Source organism: Vigna unguiculata, chromosome 4 (genome assembly GCF_037176805.1).
Source record: "Vigna unguiculata cultivar grain cowpea cultivar isolate G323 ecotype 2 chromosome 4, ASM3717680v1, whole genome shotgun sequence".
Classification (NCBI taxonomy): Eukaryota; Viridiplantae; Streptophyta; class Magnoliopsida; order Fabales; family Fabaceae; genus Vigna; species Vigna unguiculata.
This window is the reverse complement of record NC_140795.1, coordinates 39,008,079-39,023,559: the sequence shown is the minus strand read 5'-3', so window position 1 is coordinate 39,023,559 and position 15,481 is coordinate 39,008,079. Positions and strand designations below refer to the sequence as shown.

The window sequence follows — 15,481 nt, the reverse complement described above, 5'->3', positions numbered from 1 at the left end:
TTCCAAATGGTAAAACTAAAAGAAGTTTGGTTATGTTTCATTGTGAATCATTGTTGTCTGACCTACCCATTTACTGCAAAGGTTCAACACACTCCATGTAACTATTGAGTTGTTAATGTATCGTGTGAGTGTAAAGATTTTTTATATTAAGTTAAAGGTGAAAAGTCATAATTGAACGAGACATGTAAGAAATTATTTTGTTATAAGAGATCGTTAAATAAGAGCTATATCAAATAAGATAGATCAAGATAGATCGATAGATGTTAACACTCAATTTCATTCGGATAAGATGAATAGAATAAATTGTAAATAAAATGATCTTTTAATAATCATAATTATAATTTTCTTATTTTCTAGAAAACTAATTTAAATATATAATAAACTAACTAAAAGTTTTTAAAAAATAAAACAAAAAGTAAACAAATAGAAAAGATAAAAAAGTACTTTTATAATGAAAATAAGTTTTGAAAAGATAAAGATCAAAAATATAAAAATAATTTTTAAGATTAAGAATAAAAATAAAAATAAAGAGTTTTATAATAAAAAATAATAATAATAAATTGAAAATAAAAAATTCGATTTTAAATAATCAAAACAGTTTAATAAAATAAATTTAAATTTGTAACAAGAATGACCAAAAGATAACCAAACTTAACGATAATAAAAACTATAAAATAATATATATTTTAATCAAATAGTTGAAATGATAAAATATGATTTTTTTTATTTACTGTTTTTAATTCAAAAAAAATATCACCAAAACAAGATTAAAAGAATGTTTTAAGTTTTGTGAAAATGAGTCTACGCTCATCTGAAAATTGTGTTTGGTTAACAAAATAATAATTGTTTTCTCCTCCAGTACTCACTCTCCTAAAAATATGGTTTCTCTTCCAGATTTTGGTTTTTTTTTCTCTCTCTTTTCTTCTCTCTCCTTTGATAGTCTATTAACTTCTAAATCCTAGTACACCGTTCCACCCACTATATAAAGGGAGTGGTGAGTCAAAAAGAGGGGTGGCTTTTTACTCTTTTTTTTTTCTGGAAAGGTATTGAACGAAGAGTTAGTGAACCAAGCAAGAGGCTAATGCTCTCTTCGCTTCGAGGAGAGTCTATTTGTGAAGATGAAATTTAAAGTTAATACGATATTTGTTAATGAGATTTTGTGCGGATGACACAGCGATGATTACAAAAATTCAAAGCATTACTAATCTCTCCCATTATGAGGTGATTGTTAGTATTAAATTGCGCTATTACAAATTTATCTTTTCCTCTTTCATGTGCATGGATTGAATATGAGATGTTGAGATTCAATCTCGTTAGCATGGATCGGATACGTGATTTTGAGGATTGGATCCACATAAAGCAAATCCGATCTTACTTTCCGTGGCTACTTGGTTTCTAACAGTTTTTTATTTTCTTTTGCGCATAAATTTTATTTATTTATTTTCATTGTAGTGTTTAAAAAAATTTATTAAAATATATTTACTCACACAAAGATCAATTAATAATACTTATTAAACAAAGGGCAAAATGGTAATCTCATTATTACTTTTATTAAAATATATTTTTTAATCTATCACATCAATCAAATTTTTCCAAACTTTTACAAAAATTATTCTAAATTTACTCACCATCACTTCTAAATCCCTTAAAAAAAACAACACAAAATTAACTCTTAAATCAACTCAAACTGATTCACCTGTGCTCTCTCAATTACTCTCTCCCATGTAAAGACAGCATAAGAGTTTTTTTCTTTTCTTTGATCTGATGAATACCACGCTGAAAGGTTTGATTTCTTTCATTTAATGAGCATCAACTGAACACTTATAGTTTTACTGTTTCATGTTTTGATTGCTCCATCATTGTGTGATGTTCACTGCATTACTATGGCCATTGGTGAGTGTGCACTTGAATTCATAGTACAATATTATGCTATTGTGATTGGCGCACCATGTTCATAAAAACCATTCTCGTGAAAGCATTTAATTAGATTTTATCATAGTATCATATTTATTTAAAAAAAGGTGAATCTCTCAGAATAATGTTGGTTTTTTTATCACGAGTTTTATATTTGTTTGATGTTTAAAATCATTCTAAATATTTTTAATAATTATTGTGGAATTCCCGATTCGTTTGATAATAATTCTTTTTTCATAACTTTAATTATTAGGTCTCAGACTCGTTTGATAATCATTTTTTTTATATAAATTAATTATCATTTCTCAAAATAATTTTAGTTTTTTTTTATTTTATTTTATTATGCGTCTCATACTTGTTTTATGTTTAAGATCTTTCAAAATATTTTTATTAATTATCATGTCAAGTCTCGGACTCGCCTGATAATAATTTTTTTATATAACTCTAATTATCATGTCGAGTCCCATTGATAATAATTATTTTTTTATTAATTATCATGTCGAGTACCGGACTTTGATAATAATTCTTTTTTTTATAACTTTAATTATCATGTCAAGTCTTGGATTTGTTTGATAATCATCCTTTTTTTATTAATTATCATGTCTAATCTTGGATTTGTTTGATAATCAGATTTTCCTAACATTAGTTATCATGTTGAGTCTCAGACTTTTGATAATTATTTTTTACAACATATAAAATCTCTCTAAAAGCAATTCAAGTTTACAAACTCTTCCATCTTTTCTAAATAGTCTATTATTTAGAACTATGTAATCCCTGATTTTTCATTCTAAATGGAAATATGTAGGAGCAAGACCAAGTCTTTGTCGAGTTCACGTTAAAAAAATTAAAATATTTTCAAAATCATTTTCCGTAGTCTTTTATTTAGAACAATGTGATCCTTGATTCTCCATTGCAAATGGAGATACATAGGAGTAAGGTAAATTCTTGTCGGGCCCAAATAAAAATTTCAATAATATTTTCTTTAATATTTGGTATTGTTTGCATGTTTGATTTTTGTGGGAAACCAAATATTTTACAAATTGCATTAATCTTGCACACTTAATTAAAAAGAACCGTCTTTGACGTTGTGGAGTGTTAATAAACTAAAATCTTTAAGGTTTTTCTATAGTTTTCCTTAATAAACTATGGTGGCGACTCCTTTGTTATTTTAAAATAATAATAATAATTTTTTTGTCGTCCCATCGTGACCCCGGTTGCGACAGATGACGATTCCACTATTCCACTGGGGAGTTTTTTTTCTAGAGAGTCAGTCCTAATTAATTAAGTGTGAAAAATATATGTCTATACATATTTGTTTTCCCTTTTTATTTTATTTTATTCTCCTTTATCTACAATTATTTTATTTTTATTATATTGTGAAATTATTGAATCCTAAGGTAGAAAAAAATTGCTATATCTATCTATATTTGCCTAAGAAGTTTTCTGGTTGTTTTGTAGATGGGGGATTGGGTAGTTTTAGGTTATGCTTCCTTCACACACAACACATGCTATGATATTGCATTCATTTTTATTTTTTGGGTCTTATACCCGAACTTGTGTGAGCCTAAGGAGTGGAGGTTCAACAATTGTCATGTTAGATCTCAGATATGCTTGGCTATTGTTAAGATTTCATCTAGAGTTTGCTTCCTTGGAACATGCCACATCTGTTGGGTCGCCCATTGTTGTGGATTTTGTTACGAGGTAGACTTCAGCTTTAGAGACTTGTGAGATTATTTAGAGACACCCATGTGATTATCATATAAAGATCCATACAACAAAGTAGATTGTCTACACCTTCTATGACACAAGGAGGGAGCATGCATTTTCTTACTTTATCTTTCTCATCCATGTCATCATATAATTTTTTTAAATAAAAGGATTTTCTTACTTTACCTTTCTCTTTCATGGTCATGTCATCATGCAGTTTTTGTTTTCTTTTTAAAAAATAATGTGCATTTATCTTTATTTTTCTCTTTCATGACATCATTGCATGCATATTCATACATGTTCATACTTCTTGTTTCAAGATTTCTCGTCTCAATTTTTTTTTTACTTTTTTTTACCTCATTCATGTATATATTTTTAATTGTAGTAGGGCATTGGAATCTTGTGAGTTGTGCATGCAAATATGGGATCAAATCAAGTCACTATGTTTCAAAGAAAGCATATCTTTGCTAAAATAAAAAAAAAAATCAGAAATGCAAAGATTGAAAGTCACAATTCAATTAATGAAGAAATCACAACGCAAGACTTTCGCTAACAAGTATGGTGATATTTTGGATTTGGCAATGGTAGAGGTACCTGTTGACGCTATTATGGCCTTTATCCAATATTATGATCCACCTCTAAGGTGTTTCACTTTTCGAAACTTTCAACTTGCTCCTACTATAAAAGAGTTCGAAAAGATCGTGAGGTGCCCTTTGGGTGATAAAAAACCATATATATTCTTAGGGCATCATCCAACTGTATCAAAGGTGGCCTCGATGCTAATAGTAGAAGAGCATGAATTAATAAAGAAAAAGCAAAATAGAAATGGTGTGGAAGGATTTCCACTATCCTATTTTGAAGTATAGCTCGATTGTTGGTGGCTAGAGGAAATTGGGAGGCTTTTATGGATGCACTCGCCATCATGTTGTATGGGACTGTCTTATTTCTGAGATGCAAGGAGTTCATAGAGTTTGCAGCAATTGATGCATGCTTAGCCTTCAAACATAGAGGAGAAATTCTCGTGATTTCTATCTTAGAAGATGTACTTCATACATTGAATGTGTGCCATGCAAAAAAGGACGAGAAGGTATTGTCTTGCGTACAAGTTCTCTACGTTTGGTTAGTCACCACTACCTTCAAGCAAGGTGACAGGTCATTTTGTCCTTTTGAAAATTTTAGAAATTGTTTCACCATGAATGACATAAATTGGCAATCATATTTGGCGTGCTTAGAGGAATCAAAGATTAGATGGTGCTCAAAATGGAAGAACATCTCTAAAATGATATGGCAATGTGGAAATTTTCCCATTGTTCCTCTTATGGGAACAAGGGCGTGCATAAATTATAATCCTATATTGGGAATGAGGCAACATGGATGTCCTATTCGGGGAGCGCCATCAAAAAATGCTATCACTCCTTTTCTAACACCAAACTTGAGTTTGGAAAATGGAGAAATGCTGAAGAAGGTTCGACGGGCTTGGGACAAGATAATAAAAAAGGACATGACCATTAAAAGAAAATAGGGTGTTGAAGGCAATTACAGGTAGTGGTTATAGAGAAGAGTTCACACTATTGGACTGCCATTTCTAGAGTGGGGCATGAATATTGACGAGGATGGTGGGCTTCCCCAAAACCATGAAGAAGTTCTGAAGTTAGAAGTCACCTTAGAAAAGATGGAAGAAGAAAAGGAGGAGCTTTGAGAAACATTAGAAGAAACTAAAGCAGAAAAGGAGAAGCTTCAAGAGACGTTAAATGAAGCTAAAAGAGAAAAGAGGAAACTTCAAGAAATGTTGGAAGACACTAAAGAAGAAAATGAGAGACTACGAGATAAGAGTTTTGCTAAGGAATGATCCTTAGAGAAGGCCTTGAAGAAAGATCAAATTGAAGAACATTGCAAGGAAATGGTCAGAGGCAACTTAAAGGAGAACAAGAAGGAATTAAAGCTAAAGGAAAAAGAACAAAGTCAAACTTTGGAAGAAAATAGACAACTGAAAGAATCACTAAAGAATGTTATTGATGTGTTTGAAGTTTATTTCTTTCATCAACTCTATCATATCTTCACAATATTCAAAAAGTTGATATATCTCCATAGGGATGGAAAATACATCTGCCATTGCTTCAACTCGAGCTAAGAGTCATGGGAGATGTTGTCCTCCTCTAAGTATCATGGAAAAGCGTTTCATCCAAACTTTACCTTCCTCGAATAAGGATCTTATGATATGTTCTTTCTCTTGCAGCTTGGTTTGTTCTTGCTTCAAAGTTTCCTGATATATGATGGTTAAGTCCTACTTTGCTTTTATAATCTTCTCCTCATACTCGTGAATTAATTTCTTCATGTTCTATTTCATGCTTTCTAACTAAGCTTGCATATTTTGGCGTGCTAGCCTAACATTCTTCACTGATTCTTTCAGTTGTCTATTTTCTTCTAAAGTTTGACTTTGTTCTTTTTCCTTTAGCTTTAATTCCTTCTTGTTCTCCTCTAAGCTGCCTCTGATCATTTCCTTGCATCGTTCTTCAATCTGAGCTTTCTTCAAGGCCTTCTTTAGGGATCGTTCCTTAGCAAAGCTCTCATCTCGTAGTCTCTCATTTTCTTCTTTAGTGTCTTCCAACATTTCTTGAAGTTTTCTCTTTTCACTTTTAGCTTCATCTAACGTCTCTTGAAGCTTCTCCTTTTTTGCCATAGTCTCTTATGCTCGTTCCTCGAGTTCTTTTTTTTTTTATTTCTCTGCTTCATTAAAGAAGGTTTTTTCACACAACAAATAATGATACATTTCTCCTTTATCCACTGTCATCTTCTTCCCAAGGTCAAAAAGATCCTTTTTGGAACTCACTCTAATCACCCTTCATTAACGATCATTTTAAAACAACTCACACTAAGGGATCACACACCACGATACCAAACACAAAGAAAAAGCACCTGAAAAATACTTCTTGGAGAGGCAAAGCCATCAAAACATAGAGCTTTGAGAAGATAAGAGAGATACACTTGCAAACATTGTTTTGATTTTGAAAAGCAAAAATCATCAAATAGGTGTGAAAAAATCTAGGTTTTTCTTTCTCATTTTATATTTACTTGTGATATTTATTATGAGATCATAACACCAAACATATTGATTGTTTTTTTCTCTCTTTTCCTTCTCTTCCACTAAAGCTTGAACTCGTCATGGCACTATATGTGCATGTTCTAACTATCATTGTTTTTATGGAATTGTCTCTTATAATGTGGGTTTGTTATGTCAAAAGAAATGGTTGGTTGTGTAATATACAGAATCGGGGATGGGCTTTATTGCCATTAATATTAGATGAAAGTTGCATGTGTGTTGTAAGACCTGTGAAAATTAATTAATTAAATAATAAATGCGGGTGGTGGAAACTTTGATGACATTAAATGTTAATTAGTATGATGTGGTTGAGAGTGCTTTATTATGTGAGAGGACTTAAGTTTTAGTCATATGTATGACAATTGTGTGTATTTGATTTATTACTATTTTGATAATATACTTGAATAGGATCTGGAATATGCTTGGCTTGAGTCAGAATATAATAATAATAATAATAATCATTCAAATAATTGATTTATATATAATAACAATAAAATTGGTTTTAAAAATTACAAAATATAAAACAAAAAAAACACAATCGGGTATCCTACTAAATTCTCTTTACATTCCTACTATATAAAATTAAACTTCATATTCTTAACCATGTTAATGTTTGATATATCCAATGATTTCATGTAATAATGTTCAAATCTTGTTATGATTTCACGTAACTATGTTCCGAAAAATTAATACATTATAATTACTGTATTAAATTAATATATCAAATGATATTTATTTTATTCTGTTCTTATCATATAAATTTATTATACAAATTAAATTTCTAAATATAATAATTCCAATTACTATATATTAAAACATCAATTGAAAGAAATAAATATAATAACTATCCCTTTATTTCATATTTCTTTAATATTCACAATTCAACATTTTAACACATGTAAAAAACAAATTTATAAATTATTTAACTTCATTTTGATATTATCAATCTCTTTCATTTAGATATTAGTATATAAACACACGATTCATACCAATATACTAATTATTAAATTAATTATCATAAAAAAAGAAAAAAATAAATTAAAGACTCGTGTATAAGCACGGTCCAAAACTAGTGTCCAAGTAAAATATAAAGTTAAATACTAACATGTAATATTTAGGATTAACCTCTCTTTTTAGTCCTCGTTTTTTTTTTTCAAAAATCTTAATTAAGTCTTTAAATTTTGATAAGTTTTAATTGGGTCCTATTTTTTAAAATGTGATGCAATTTGATTATTTATGTTCATACATTACTAACGATGTTAATTCATGTATTACGTATCAGTTCGTATTTTCTTTCAATTTTTATTATTTATTTTTTTAATTTTAAAAAATATTTTGTCACGTGTCAAATGAAGGTCTTGCTATGTGACAAAGGCACTCTGATATGGCAGTGACAATACCACGTGGCATTGTTGGGACAAATGTCATGTAAAAAATCTAAATTTAGACCTTGTATTCGTTATTTTGTCCCAATCTAGTCTCATTTTTTTTTTCAACTAGAGCAATTTCAACCCTCTCCAAATTGAGACCAAATTTAAGTTTTATATGAATGTTATAATGATATTTTTATTAAAATTGATATTTTTGTTAAATATTTTTAACAATATTAAATTTATTTTAATTTATATTTTACATTAATCTTTATTTAAATTGTGTTTTAAAATTTTAAATGTATTTGTTTAAAATGGTTAGAAACTATTTTAAAATTTTACTTCTAATTTTATAAAATTGTTATTTTTAAACCAAATCTAACATTTGTATTGAAATTATTGATATATAAATATTTGAAACAAAATTTAGAGAAAGTTCAATGTAAAATATAAATTTAAATAATCTTAACTTTTTAAAAATATTTAATAAAAATATCAATTTTAATAAAAATATCATTTTAACTTTTGTATAAAAAATAAATTTTGTCTCAATTTGGAAATGATGAGATTGTTCTCTTTAAAAAATTCATTGAGACTGAATAAAGACAAAATAACAAAAACATAGACTAAAATGAGATTTTTCACATGACACTAGTTCCAACAGTATCATGTGACATTGTATTACCACGACACACTATCGCAGTCACACGTGAGAGGACTCCTCATTTGATCCGCGAAAAAATTTATTTCAAAAAATAAAATAAAAATTTACGAGTTTACAAGTGACATATGAACTAACAGAATAAATTGCATCACATTTTGAAACAGATAAAATCTGATGACTTAATTAAGATTTGTGAACAAAAATGAGTACTAGATTTAAACCTAAAAGATTTATTTACTATTTACATTGTTATGTAATCAACATAAAAACTTATAAAGTTGGAAACTGTAATGTCCCATTTAAATAATAACTTTAATTAAATGAAATGTCACACATAATAATATAAGAAGCAAAGTCGTGGAGTATAACGTCACTCCTTACAAATATCCAAGGTACTTAAAATGAAATACTGAGGCACACCACGATGTCAATACAAAACAGAGTACAAAGATCGACAATATCCAAAATAATTGTCCAAGAGGCAAACAAATACATGGGTTACAACCTTAAAAGAAACTTGGATAGCGAAATCCAACCCAAAGCTAAGGAGCGGAGTCTTCATCACCCTGACAACCACGAGGAGTTCTCACATCTGCTGACATCAACAAGTTGATGATCATCACAAGAAGAGAAAACCACACATAAAACATACAAATAAGCAAAAAGGGTAAGCTATAGTAGAAAAATGTTTTATCATACAATTGCATACAATTTCATAGTCAAAGTTACATACATCAACCAATCATGTGATGACTCACAAACAATACACTAAGACTCAAGACACGACTTATCCAAATACATATAATTAGTCAGATTCACCAGATACTTGCACTTGTGGTGACCTCTATTGCTCTCCTCTATTGCTCTGCAGAGCCAATTGCTAATGGGTTTCACCCTACCACTCATAAGGTTAGCCTTCAAATATCTAAGGCCTCCTGTTACTCTCACCACTTGAGTCAGTTGAGTCAGTACGCTATACGTGAGACTAACTGACTCTTTAGAGTGTCAGGATGCAATCCTTACTTGAATCCTTACTAAATTATATAATGAGGCACCAACACGAACTTTGTGAAATTACGTTCTAAGTATGAGGCACCACCATGAGCTCCCACTAACAAGGGTCATGGAATTACGTCTTGACCATGAGGCACAACCACGTAACCATCGTGGAATTACGTCCTGACCACACAAAAATCATGTTTGTCCAACTAACATAAAGTTATTATCCATACCAAATCCATGTCAACATTTATAACCACTCATCTCTTCATGTCACATGCCAAGATCATGCTAAACTCATTAATTTTAGCCCATTAGCCATTCAATACATGCAACATCACTCATTTCACGCTTTAACATATTAATTCACCCAAACATGTGGCAAACATACAAGGATAGAGAAGAAAATAGAACCTGGGCACATTCTCGCCCAGTTCTCGTTGAGGCGAGAGGGTCCTCTCACTCAGGCGAGCTCCTTTTGCCTAGGCGAGAGCTCGAAAAGTGGAACAGTGGTGCTGTCATGTTCTCTCGCTTAGGCGAGACCTCCTCGCCTGAGCGAGATGGACTCTCGCTCAAAACAAGAGCTTGTCGCCTGAGCGACAGCTCGCGCAACACCTGGGAGGGGTTTCTGATACTCTCGCTTAGGCGAGAGCCCCTCGCTTAGGCGAGATTATTAGATTTCCGCCACTGTTCACGCAGACCAATATAGATTTTTATCCAAAGCAGAGCATAGAGCATGTTCATATCAACTTAAACGCCATACAATCATGAAAAACACAAGGCAGAGCTGAAAAGCAAGCAAAAATGCATTTAAACACGAAACCCTAACTTCCCTTACCTGAAAATATGCTACCAGAATACCCCAACACCCAAGCAAGGGAGTACGACAGCTCTCGGAGCGGATTCATGAGCTGGAAACACTATTACAAATGGAACATAAGGTTACTACGGAAACCTTAACAGTGACCACGAAAACTAGACCGAAAGAGCATGAGTTGACGAACAACCTACGTGAGCAGAAACGTGGTCGAACTAACTTGAATCTGAATGAACTCCAAACCCTAGCAGAGCTTTTGAGGAGAGAAAAGGAGAGTAAGGAAGGTACTGTTTTTACAAAGTGACATAAATGAGGGAGGTTAGATTGCTTTAGGGGCTTTGGACACCCCATGGACCAACCCTAAGCCCAACTGATTTGGGGCAACCCTTAAACATTAAGGCAAAAATATAAGTGAACCTTACATAAGCATCCCATTTTTTGTTCTTGCTCTTCGGTCCACTAAAAAACAAAGCTTCCAACAAAGAAAAAAAGAATACTCCGACAAAGCTTCTTTGTAAGCACTCATTCTTTCATGGCCTAATTTTATGTTGCTTCAAATTTAAATCGACACAAATGTTTCCTATTTACAAAATCGTCACTTTATCACTTACTATGTATGGTGGGTGAAATAGAACCATAAGTTTTGTCAAAAAAAAAATATTCTTCTTCTTATTATTTATATTATAATTTATTTTTATCTTGGATTAAAGTGATAGTTTTCAACATTCTTTTTAATTTCTTAGAAATGTTATATTGTTACAGTTAAATATTTAATTTAGTTTTAATAAAATTTTAATTAAGAAGTTTTGGGAAAAATATTTATAAGCTTTGAGGAAAAGAAATAGATAAATGAAAAATGTAAGATTATGATTATGATCTATTTTAATTTTATTCGGGTGAAGAAAGATATTAGAATTTCCAAATGTTTTCTTTTGTTTGGAAAATCTTGGTCATTATCGTATGTGTTAAGAAACGTTTTATAGATCTTATACTTTTACAAATCAAGAATTTTTTACATTTTGAAAAATAAATATATTTATATAAATAAAGACTTGTTATTTTGAATTAATTGTAAAACAATCCTTTTCTATTTATGCTACCTAATTCATTAACATTAAGTGATTGAGTTGATTTCAAAAAATATCTCTTAAATTCACACTCTTTTCGAAAACGAACAACGTTACTAATTCGTTATTTTTATTAGGAATATTTTAGTCTAAAAATATTAATAAAGAGACATGATGATTAAGTTTTATATTTAAAAAACATTACCTTTTATTTGAATCTTGTATTGTAGAGAGTATAATTAATTTTTTCTTTGGTGATTCAAACATAAATCTACTAATTATTAGGAAGGAGAACTCTACAAAAATAACTTTCACAACAATAAATACATAAAAGATATGTTCAAGAAATTACCAAAACACTTTCATATACTAACTGACTAAAGAAATTATTACAACTTCACCAAATAAAAGACAACAACAACAACTTCACTGAAATATCAATGACCTGAAAAGTTTCTTCAACATAGAACTAAACTTAACCAAGAAAAGAAAACCAAGTGTTGGATTAGTATAATACATCTAAAAAGACTGAACATAGTGGTGAATTATGATGTAATACATAAGTGAAAGTGTTCAATAAAAAAGATAAAAACTCATTAATATGTCATATATTCTATGAGTCTTTCTCTATTTTTATTTGACACTTCTTTTATCATGAGAGAGACACTGATCATGATGAACGTAATTTGTTTTAAAAATTATGTCCTGGTAGATCCCATGGAAGGTCTCGTTCTTCAACTGGAACCGCTGCAAATTACAAACAAATAGATACTTCAATTTAAAACTAAATTAATAATGGTATAGTCATATATAAACAAATAACCCCGAGAAACTAAAAATAATAAATTATACAAGATTACTAGGACGACAAAAATACTCGTGGTCCCGATGTTATTTACGGATAAAATTCATGACGGATAGTTGATACATGCAAGTATTTGTTATCCACATATAGTGAATATTTTAATACTCATTTATAAACGGGTCGGGTGCGGGTATTATATTATCTTTATTCATGGAAGCCCGTTATCTGCAAAAAAGTAAAATTTAATTTATGTTTTATTAAGTTAAATTTAATTAAAATTAAATTTTAATTTATATTTTATTAGATTAAATTAAATTAAATTAAAATTAATTTAATTTTATATTTTTTTTGTAATTTTATTTACATTTTACTTTAAAAAATTATAAAATATTCTTTTTTAAATATTCATGGGTATCCACGGATACCCACAAATTTTAAAATACTCATTGATATTTTTTAAATGGTACCCGACAGGTAAATGGTCAAAAATTTTTTTTTACAAGTCGGGTTGTTGGTAGACAATATTCGTACCCAACCCGTTGTCATCCCTAATGATTAACCGTGCAAAAATCAGATAAACCGAATCAATTTAAATGAATTATAATATGTCAAATAAAAAATTCACCAAACTATTTTTGATTTATTAAAAATTTAACGAAAAAAATTGATCCATTTTTATTTATTTGATAAAAGTTAAATCTATTTTTCACAATTTTTTTGAATAAACATTCAAATCCTATATAAAAATAATATATTTGAAAATTTGAAAAATACACTTTTAAAACTATCCAGAGAAAATTGTGTAGAAAAATTAAAAAAGATTCAATTATGGAAAAAAATGATTGGATTAGTTTTGATAAAAATATTCATTTAATTTTGAAAAACGATAAAATAAATAACAACTATGCATAAAATTTAATAAATGAATCTAATCCAATATTGTCTTTATAATCTTCTAATTGATTAATGGAAAAAACCTACTTATCTATAAATGATCGTGGATAAATTTATATTTGAGTTGCATGTTATTTCATTTAATAGTAGATTCCACCAATATGATCATGATATTAATTTACATATACAATTTCCACTTTTCAAGTTTTCTTCACACAACTTTTCTTATTTGAGCATGATAATTCAAGCATTCAAACAAACAATTCTTATAAACGTGAAAAGACCGAGACATTAAGAAATAATCAATTTAAATACTAATTTATAAATTAAAAATTATTGGTAACTAAAATAGTTTAAAAAAATCATAATTGATCATTTGATAACTAAAATAATTTTTATTATAAATTGTTCTCTAAATCAGTCACTAACATTAACTATCTAAGTTTTGACCACTAAAAAAATTTATTTCTAAATTAGAAATTTGGTTTCTAAATTAATATCTTAACATATTTTTTAGTCATAAAATTATCCATGAAAGTGAGAAAATGATTGAACTTACATGATTTTGGTGCCTTAAGCAGCTGAGGCTGAGCTTGAGCCTTGGTAGTCCTCCAAAGGAAACCCTTTGCCCTTTTGCCAAACTTGAGTGAAAGGAAGAACTCAAAGCATGAAGCCATTTTATATATTGTGATTGATTATTGTTCTCTCTTATATATATTGTGATTGATTATTGTACCTTGACAAGTGTGTATGTGTATTTATAGTGTTTATAAGTCTCAGTTTTTTTTTTTTGGTTAGTCAAACATGGGGTCTCTTTCTTGACCTAGTCAACTTGATCAATTTGTTTTTCTTTTATGATATACAATATGAAGAATGATGCATGCTACTTGCATTAGGACTTCGTCTGGTCTTGTTTTTGGGTACACCCTTATCTTTTTCTTATCAAAGATGTTAGAAAAAAAAAATTCTGAGAGAAAAGTTTTGTTTGTAGTAATGTGTTTGTGGTTGATTCCATGTTAAAGCAATAATTGAACGTGAATTTTTGTATTAAATATTGTGTCTTTTTAAAATTTGTGAGTGTATTTAATTATTGCACTTCTATTTTCTTTATAAATTATAAAGAAGCTGAAATCTTATAATAAAATCCCATAAATAAAGCATTTAGATTAAGTTATCTTTCTATGTGCGTCTATTTTATGATATTTATTTATTGACATTTATTGGATCGATCCCATTGAATCTATTAAATTGTGTGCTAGAATAATTCAATCTCCTCTGTGTAATTATTTTACCAGGATACAGTATCCAAATCAAATTGTTACCCGCTTTCATCTTTGATTAAATATCGGAATAGGAAAAAAAAAGTAAAGACTCAATGTTTTTAATTATGAATCTAAAATAATAAAATATTATCTAATAAATTTATAAAATTTTAAATTTAAGAATGTTGTTAATAACTAACTATTGCATGGGATAGTCAACATTAACTCAAAAATGACAAAAGAAGTCAATGCAAATATTAAAATAAAAAGGAAAATAAGTAAATTAGTTTTAAAAATGTTTTTAATTCTAATCTATTTTTATCTTTAAGATTTATGTTTTCTATCTTTTGGTCTAAATCACACATCTCAATTCAGATTAAATTGGTAAAACATTAAAAATGCGGTGAACGTGGATCGAACACGTGACCTTCAGATCTTCAGTCTGACGCTCTCCCAACTGAGCTATCCCCGCTTGATATTTGTAATGTGTACATTATGGTTTTATATTTTATCTATATATTGAAAGAAAAAGTTTAAATATTTGAATAACTAGTTAATTAAGCTAAACAATTAATGAATGAAATACAAAAATAAGAAAAAAAAAAAACAATTATTAGGAACATAAGAAAATTTCAAATATATTAGAGTGTAAAAAACATATATAAACAACAAGTTATTAACACTGGGCATAGATGGAACTAAAACGAGATTGTTTTATCTTAATCAATTTCAAAGTTTCATTTTCAAGTTTTATACAATTGTTGTGTTAAATACTCCAAGTGGGATATCATTCATTTAAAATAATTCATTTAAAATAATCCTACTTAACTTCAGTAAGATGGTCTCTAATAAAATATGCTTATGATTCTAAAAAAATTTAAA

The 15,481-nt window shown here is 29.1% G+C and overlaps 1 long non-coding RNA gene and 1 other non-coding gene across 2 annotated transcripts; both read right to left on the bottom strand.

Moving 5' to 3' along the window:
- Positions 1 to 11,975: 11,975 nt before the first annotated feature.
- LOC114182428 (uncharacterized) lies at positions 11,976 to 14,060 on the bottom strand. Its single transcript, XR_003604088.2, has 2 exons — positions 13,897 to 14,060; positions 11,976 to 12,385 (listed from the first exon to the last, which is right to left on the bottom strand). It is a non-coding gene; the product is annotated as an uncharacterized LOC114182428 (long non-coding RNA).
- Positions 14,061 to 14,998: 938 nt separating this feature from the next.
- TRNAF-GAA (transfer RNA phenylalanine (anticodon GAA)) lies at positions 14,999 to 15,071 on the bottom strand. The gene has a single exon. It is a non-coding gene; the product is annotated as a tRNA-Phe (tRNA).
- Between the last annotated feature and the right edge of the window lie 410 nt (positions 15,072 to 15,481).